This window comes from Octopus bimaculoides, chromosome 30 (genome assembly GCF_046866305.1).
Source record: "Octopus bimaculoides isolate indiv1 chromosome 30, ASM4686630v1, whole genome shotgun sequence".
Taxonomy (NCBI): Eukaryota; Metazoa; Mollusca; class Cephalopoda; order Octopoda; family Octopodidae; genus Octopus; species Octopus bimaculoides.
The window spans coordinates 16,033,079-16,040,578 of record NC_142957.1 but is presented as its reverse complement, the minus strand read 5'-3'; the positions used below and the strand labels follow the sequence as shown (position 1 = coordinate 16,040,578).

The following is a 7,500-nucleotide window of genomic DNA, read 5'->3' as shown; positions in this document are numbered from 1 at the left end:
TTTACAGTGTCCACAGAGCATTGAACAGCAGTCATGATGTCAGCATTTTGATACCAAGCATGAATTATCATGACACAGGGAACTCCTTTCCAATATTCAGATGGCTTCCAGTCGTCCATGTCTGCTAATTTTATCCCAACTACAACCTTAACCTCTATCTTCTTCAACTTTGTCGAGTGTTCATCAATACAAGTAGCTGTTACTGATAAAGAAGGCATAAAAATCCATTAAATGTAGTCTGAACCCGCTGTATGTGTATATATGTGTATATATATGTATATATATATATGTGTGTGTATATATGTGTATATATTACACTGCTAATAACTCAACGGTCAATTCACCTGACAGTGTTTATATTGTACATGCTGGTCACATTTATATCAACAGATATTCCAGACTGGAATAAAGCGAACTGAAATTTAATTGAAAGTATGATGTAGAATGATGTGTGTGTGAGAGAGAGAGAGAGAGAGTATATGCTGCTGTCAACATAATTCTTGTTTAAGACTAATAAATTCATACTCTACAAAAGTATAGAGTTCACCCCTCAGATTAATGTAAAATAGTTTTTATTGTAACTGAACTTATGTCTTTGTTTCTATGTTTGGTAATAATAATAATAAATAAATCATTGCAATTAAGCATTAAAACGCACGTTAACATATATATCAGGTCATTAGGAATGAAATGTCCAATTTTGAACTGAAAATGAACCAGGACCACTTGATTCAAGCATGTCGATGATTTAGATCTCATATAGAAGCAGTTGTTGAAGCTGAAGGTGGCTTTATTGAATAACATTACAGAAAAGAAGGTTTATTTTTTTTATCGTCATAACATTTTTTGATAAATAAAGTTATCACCTGTTATTATATATAATATCCGTTTTTTTTTAATATATACATAAATCTGTCCTCAAATATCTTACGTACCCTGTATATTGTCTGTGTTCAGGTATTATGTGCTTTTGTGGGTGTGGGAGTGTGCACTGGGTGCGTACTGTGTGTATGGCTGCTTGTATAGTGGTATGTTTGGTGATGCTATTGAAGATTGTGTGTGGGTGAGTGGATAATGGTAGTGTGGTGTGGGTGCTGAGAGGTGTTCTCATAGGACAATGCCTGTGTCATACCAGATCCGCTCAAACCATCCAACACATGCCAGCATGGCAAATGGATGTCAAATGATGATTACGACTAAAGACCATATTACCTAGTGGCTCCTTCAATGGTTTGCATAAATAACAGTCAAGTACTGGGTTTCGGTAAAGCATCGCAGACGCAAATGGAATTATAACAGAAGACGAGAGACAAAATTACCCAGAGGTTACCTCAATGGCTTTTTTTTATAAACAATAGTTAAGCACCGGGTGTATATAAAGTATCCAAGATGTCAATATAATTATAATAGAAGACTAGAGATAAAATTCTCCAGAGACTCCCTCTTTAGCTTGCATAAATAATAGCTAAGTATTTGTGGGCTTTTAAAGCATCCAAGACATAAATGGAATTATAACGGAAAACTAGAGATAAAATTACCCAGGGGCTCCTTCAATGGTTAAGTAGTGGGTGTATATAAAAGTATCCATGATGTGAATGTAATTATTACAGAAGACCAGAGACGGAATTATCTAGAGACGACCCCTTTAGTTTGTATAAATAGTAGTTTAGGATTGGGGCTTTCGAGGCATCCAAGACATAAGTAGAATGAAAAGAGACGACAAGAGATAAAATTACCTGGAAACACCTTCGTTGGTTTGTATAAGAAATAGTTAAGTACTGGATCTCTATAAAATCAATAAAGATGCGAATGGTATTACAAGACATCTACTTATTTCTTCCTGAAATACAGGAATCAATAGCTTTTCTCTGATTTGTTTTCTTTTTGTATGTATTTGTTTGTTTCTTTAGTAGGTGTATTGTTTTTCTTTTTCTTTCTTTCTTTCGTTTTTGCTTTTATAATCTCTTTTTTGTTTTGTTTTGTTTTCTCTCAAAGTAATTTTCTTTGTGGCTGAAAGACGGTCAGTGATTATACGGAGCGCGTGAGAAGAGACATGCGTGTGTGTAGGAATGGATGCATGCATGTTTGTGTATATAATGAAGCGTCTGAAAGCATGTGTGTGCGTGTAATTGTTGCATTGACATTTCTCTGAACATGTATATGAAAGCATGGAAATGGATAGAGGTATGTATCTGGATCTGTATAGATCCACATATATAGATATATAGATAGACATAGATATACATATCTCTCTCTCTTGATATATATATATATATATATATATATATATATATATATATATATATATACACACACAAACACACACACATGTATATCCTTACATACATAAATACATATATATACACACAAATATATATATATATATATATATATATATATATATATATATGTGTGTGTATATATATATATATATATATATATATATATATGCATGTACGTATATATATCTATAGATATATATATGTACATGCATATACATATATATTTACATATACATACATATACACACATATATACTTATATATATATACATGTATATATACATATACACATATATAAACATACATATACACACACACACACACACACATATATACACATGTATATATGTGTGTGTGTGTGTGTACATATATAGATATATATATGTGTGTATATATATATATATATATGTATATACATATATATATATATACATATATACATATACACACACACACACACACACATATGTATGCATGTGTGTGTGTGTGTGTTGTGCTTAATTATATTTCTGCTTTTATTCTTTTGTCTTCGGTAATAATTAAATCCCTCTCGTTATGATGATCTGGAAATATTGAATAACGACTGATGAGCGACAACTAAACAAAAAAAAAATAACAAGGATAATAATAATAATAAAAGTAACACAAACAACAACACCAACAACAACAAAACCAACAACATCACTCGCATATCATCTTTTATGCTGTACAGGAAAAGTAATTTGAGAAAAATGAAAGAAAGAAAGAAAGAAAGAAGGAAAGAAAGAAAAGAAGAAATAAAAGAAAAAAGAAACAAAGTTGGATGAAGGACTATTGAGAGAAAATATGAGATAAAGAAATTAATACAAGTCATTCATTATAATTCCATTCACATCTGAGCTGCTTTCAAGGAATACGGACTATACCCCTCGTTAATTATATAAACGAATAAGGGACTACCTTTATTATTATTTAATCATCATCATCATTATCATCGTCATTGTTGTCGTCTCTGTGATTGTCGTTGTGATAATCAATTGATGTTCGCTGTCCTATATGCCTGCATGGGTCAGACTGGAATTTGCTGTAACACATCTTTTGTTTTTCTTTATTTTTTCTTTCAACAGTTGGATGCTCTTCCTGTTGCTAACCGTCACCTGTTCCATTACCCAAGCAAGTCATTGTTTTTCTCCCTTGATTGGACTGGAAGCAAACAGCATTACTTTGTAAGACAGTGATGCTGGTTTCGTTTGGAACCATCACATGATATCAAGGTACGCTAGACACCGACACACACACACCACAGGACTTATTCTTTGTAAGTCTAGTACTTATTCTATCGGCCTCATTTGCTGAACCACTAAGTTACAGGGACATAAGCACACCAACATCGGTTGTCAAGTGATGGTAGGGGGACAAACATTTAGCTCCGTTTGAGCATGAACGATAAAGTAATTTCATATTGCCCAAAAAGTCTGGAGAGATTTATTTCAGTTATAATCCAGAGGAGGGTATAACTTTTGCAGCATACCACAGAAGCTACAAGAATATTTTAAAGGAAGATTGCAAAATATGGTCGAACAAAGAAAAAGTAAAGTTCATCATCGACGTTTAACATCCGCTTTCCATGCTAGCATCGGTTGGACAATTTGACTGAAAAGACTGGTGAAACCAGATGGCTACACCAGGCTCCAATCTGATTTGGCAGAGTTTCTACAGCTGGATGCCCTTCCTAACGCCAACCACTCAGAGAGTGTAGTGGGTGCTTTTACGTGTCACCCGCACGAAGGCCAGTCAGGTGGTACTGGCAACGGCCACGCTCAAAATGGTGTATTTTATGTGCCACCTGCACAAGAGCCAGTCCAGGGGCACTGGCAGCGATCTCGATCGAAAATCCTACGAAGGCCAGTCCGGCGGTACTAGCAACGGCCACGCTCAAAATAGTATATTTTATGTGCCACCCGCACAAGAGCCAGTCCAGGGGCACTGGCAACAATCTCGCTCGAAAGTCCTTAGACATGCCGCGGGCACAAGTGCCAGAAAGGCGATGCTGGGCACAGGTGCCATCACAATTTCGCTTGCCCCAATAAGTCTTCGCAAGCTGAGTTTAGTGTCCAATTTAACTCGATTTCGATTTCACATGCATGTATATATGTATCATCATCATCATTATCATCGTTTAACGTCCGCTTTCCATGCTAGCATGGGTTGGACAATTTGACTGAGGACTGGTGAAACCGGATGGCAACACCAGGCTCCAATCTAATTTGGCAGTGTGGTATAAAAATGACTACGCACATTTCGTGGCTATGTTTTCAAATAGATAACTAATAAAACCAATATGATTAATAATTCAACTAACAATCAAATCCCATCTGCAATTAGATCGTGAAATGATGAGGATGATGTTGATAATGATGATGATGATGATGATGAAGATTATGATGACGACGACGATGGCGACAACAATGATGTACATGCATAAATATAGATGTTTACACATGTATGTACATAAAGCAGCGCGCAAATAAAAGAATAAATGTATCTATCGTTAGATTTTAATCTCATCTAACCCCCACCCCCACCATCTTCCCGCCCCACTTATTAAAATAAACAACAACAGTAGCAAGGAAAGAAAACAGCATGAAAGGCAAACACAAACTATATCAACAACAAACAGACAAAAAAAAAAACACACAAGCCACAAAACAACTCTACATTTTTTTAAAATTATATTTTGTAGCCATATTATTTCCGTGTGCCGTAAATCTATAATTTGTGTGCAAAACAAAATTGAATAAAAAAAATTTGGAAAAATTATTCAAATATTCTAAATTACATATGAAAAAGAAACGCGGAAACTAAATGAGGATCATAAACGAATCTAAATTTTACTGAATTTTTCTTTTTCCTTTCCTTTTATCTTCAGCTTTTACCATTTTCTTTTCATTCAAACATCCAGTTGTTGTTGATCTACTTCTTCTTCTTCTGTTGTTCTTGTCGTTGTTCTTCTTATTCCTCCTCTTCTTTTTCTTCTTCTATTCATGTTCAATTTTTTATTTCTGTTGTTGCTTTTCTTCTTTTTCATCATCATCATCATCATCATCATCTTTTAATTCTATTACTTCTGCTTCTTTTTTCTCATCTTTTTCTACCTCTGCCGCAATAATACGATATACTCACAAATTTGTGCACAGAAATTAGAACATAAAACCTCCTCCCCAACTCAACAAGGAAGAATATGGTATGGTAAGAAGCTTGCTTTCCAACCACATGATTCCAGGTTCAATCACACTGCATGGCAGCTTGGGCAAGTGTCTTCTGGTATAGCTTCAGGTCAACCAATGATTCATGAGGGGATTTGGTAGACAAAAATTGAAAGAAGCCTGTCGTCGCCGATCATTACCTTCCAGGCACTTGGGCACGTGAAAAGACATTCAAGCGAGTTCGTTGCCAGTACCGCTGGAGTGGTTGGCATTAGGAAGGGCATCCAGCTGTAGAAACTTTGCCAAATCAGATTGGAGCCTGGTGTTGCCATCCGGTTGCACCAGTCCTCAGTCAAATCGTCCAACCCATGCTAGCATGGAAAGCGGACATTAAACGATGATGATGATGAGATACATATATATACGAGGGGTGTCTGAAAAGTTTTGAGCCTAACCTAGAATCGGGGCTGCTATATAGTTGAAACAAATTTTTCTGGTAAGTACAGTCTTTTCGGAGTATTCTTGCTCATTTTCAGGATTTTGATATTTTAATTCTTTTTGCTGCAGATTTTTGAATAAACAAGTGTCGAGGTTAAATTGAAAATGGAGAAAACTGAGTATCGTGCTGTCATAAAGTAGCTTCATTTGAAAGGCGTGACTCCATCAGAAATCCAGGAAGATATGGTGAGAACCTTAACAGACAATGCTCCTTCATATGGAACAGTCAAACACTGGGTAAATGAACTCAAGCGTGGCAGGGAGAGCGTGGAAGATGATCCAAGACCAGGGAGACCTCCAACTGCAACCACCAAGGACAACCTTGACCTTGCTCTTGGTATGATAATGCAAGATCGCCGAATATCATGTCGTCAGATAGCCAAGAGACTGGGCATCTCAACTGGAAGAGCAGACAACATTGTGACAAAAGAACTTGGGTTCTCAAAGGTTTCCCATCCACCTTATTTGCCAGACTTAGCCCCCTCTGACTTTCATCTATATATATATATATATATATATATATATATATATAGGTGCAGGAGTGGCTGTGTGGTATGTAGCTTGCTTACCGATCACATGATTCCTGGTTCAGTCTCAGTGTGTGGCACATTGGGTAAGTGTCTTCTACTTTAGCTTTGGGCCAACCAAAGCCATGTGAGTGGGCTTGGTAGACGGAAACTGAGAGAAGCCCATCGTGTATATATAATAGACACATATATGTGTGTGCGTGTGTCTGTGCTTGTTGCCCGCATCGCCTGCCATCAGCCCAAGGCTATAGTAGAGGACACTTGCCCAAGGTGACATGCAGTAAGACTGAACCCAGAACTATGTGGTTGGTAAGGAAGCTACTTACCACACAGCCACTCCTGCGCCTATCTATCTGTCCATCTCTCTCTCTCTATCTATCTATCCTTGGGTCTGTGTTTATCACCCTTTCCCCTGCTGCTTCAACATGTTGTTGGTTCATTTTCATCCCTATAACTTTGCAGTTTGACAAAAGAGACTAACAAAATTAATACCAGATTCAAAAACAAAAAAAAACAAAAATAAAACCCAGCAAAACATAAGTACTCGCGACAATTTGCTCAGGTATTTCACTGAAAACTCTCGAAAACGAACCTCCAACGTCATGGTCACCACTACTGAAGGACATGAATAAAACAGGTAAATAGATAAAAAAAAACAAAAATGAGAAAATTATATAAAACCAATAAAATGGAAGAGAATAAAAGAATATAATTACAAATTCAATGAAATTTGTTTAGGAATTTTAGAAAATTAAGGCATAATCAACAGAATGAGAATAAAAAGAATGTTTAAAAAATTGTGGGTTTTTTTTCTTTTTTATTATTATTATTATTATTATTATTATTATTATTATTATCATTATCATTATTATTATTATTATTATTATTTTTGTTGCTTTTTTTCAAAAGCGACTGCAAATAGTGGAGGGGGGGGGAATTAAATTTACTTTACTGACTTGAATGACTGTTTCATAGTTTGTGTTTGATTAGGTATAGTTCTTTCTGTTG

At 35.6% G+C, this 7,500-nt stretch overlaps 1 long non-coding RNA gene across 1 annotated transcript in view; it reads left to right on the top strand.

Annotated features, from left to right (window-relative positions):
• LOC149130234 (uncharacterized) overlaps positions 1-7,268 on the top strand; it is an 8,336-nt gene extending 1,068 nt beyond the window's left edge. Inside the window, exons 2-3 of the long non-coding RNA XR_016239167.1 lie at positions 3,389-3,535; positions 6,035-7,268. This is a non-coding gene — a long non-coding RNA (uncharacterized LOC149130234). The remainder of the gene's footprint in view (positions 1-3,388; positions 3,536-6,034) is intronic.
• Positions 7,269-7,500: the final 232 nt, after the last annotated feature.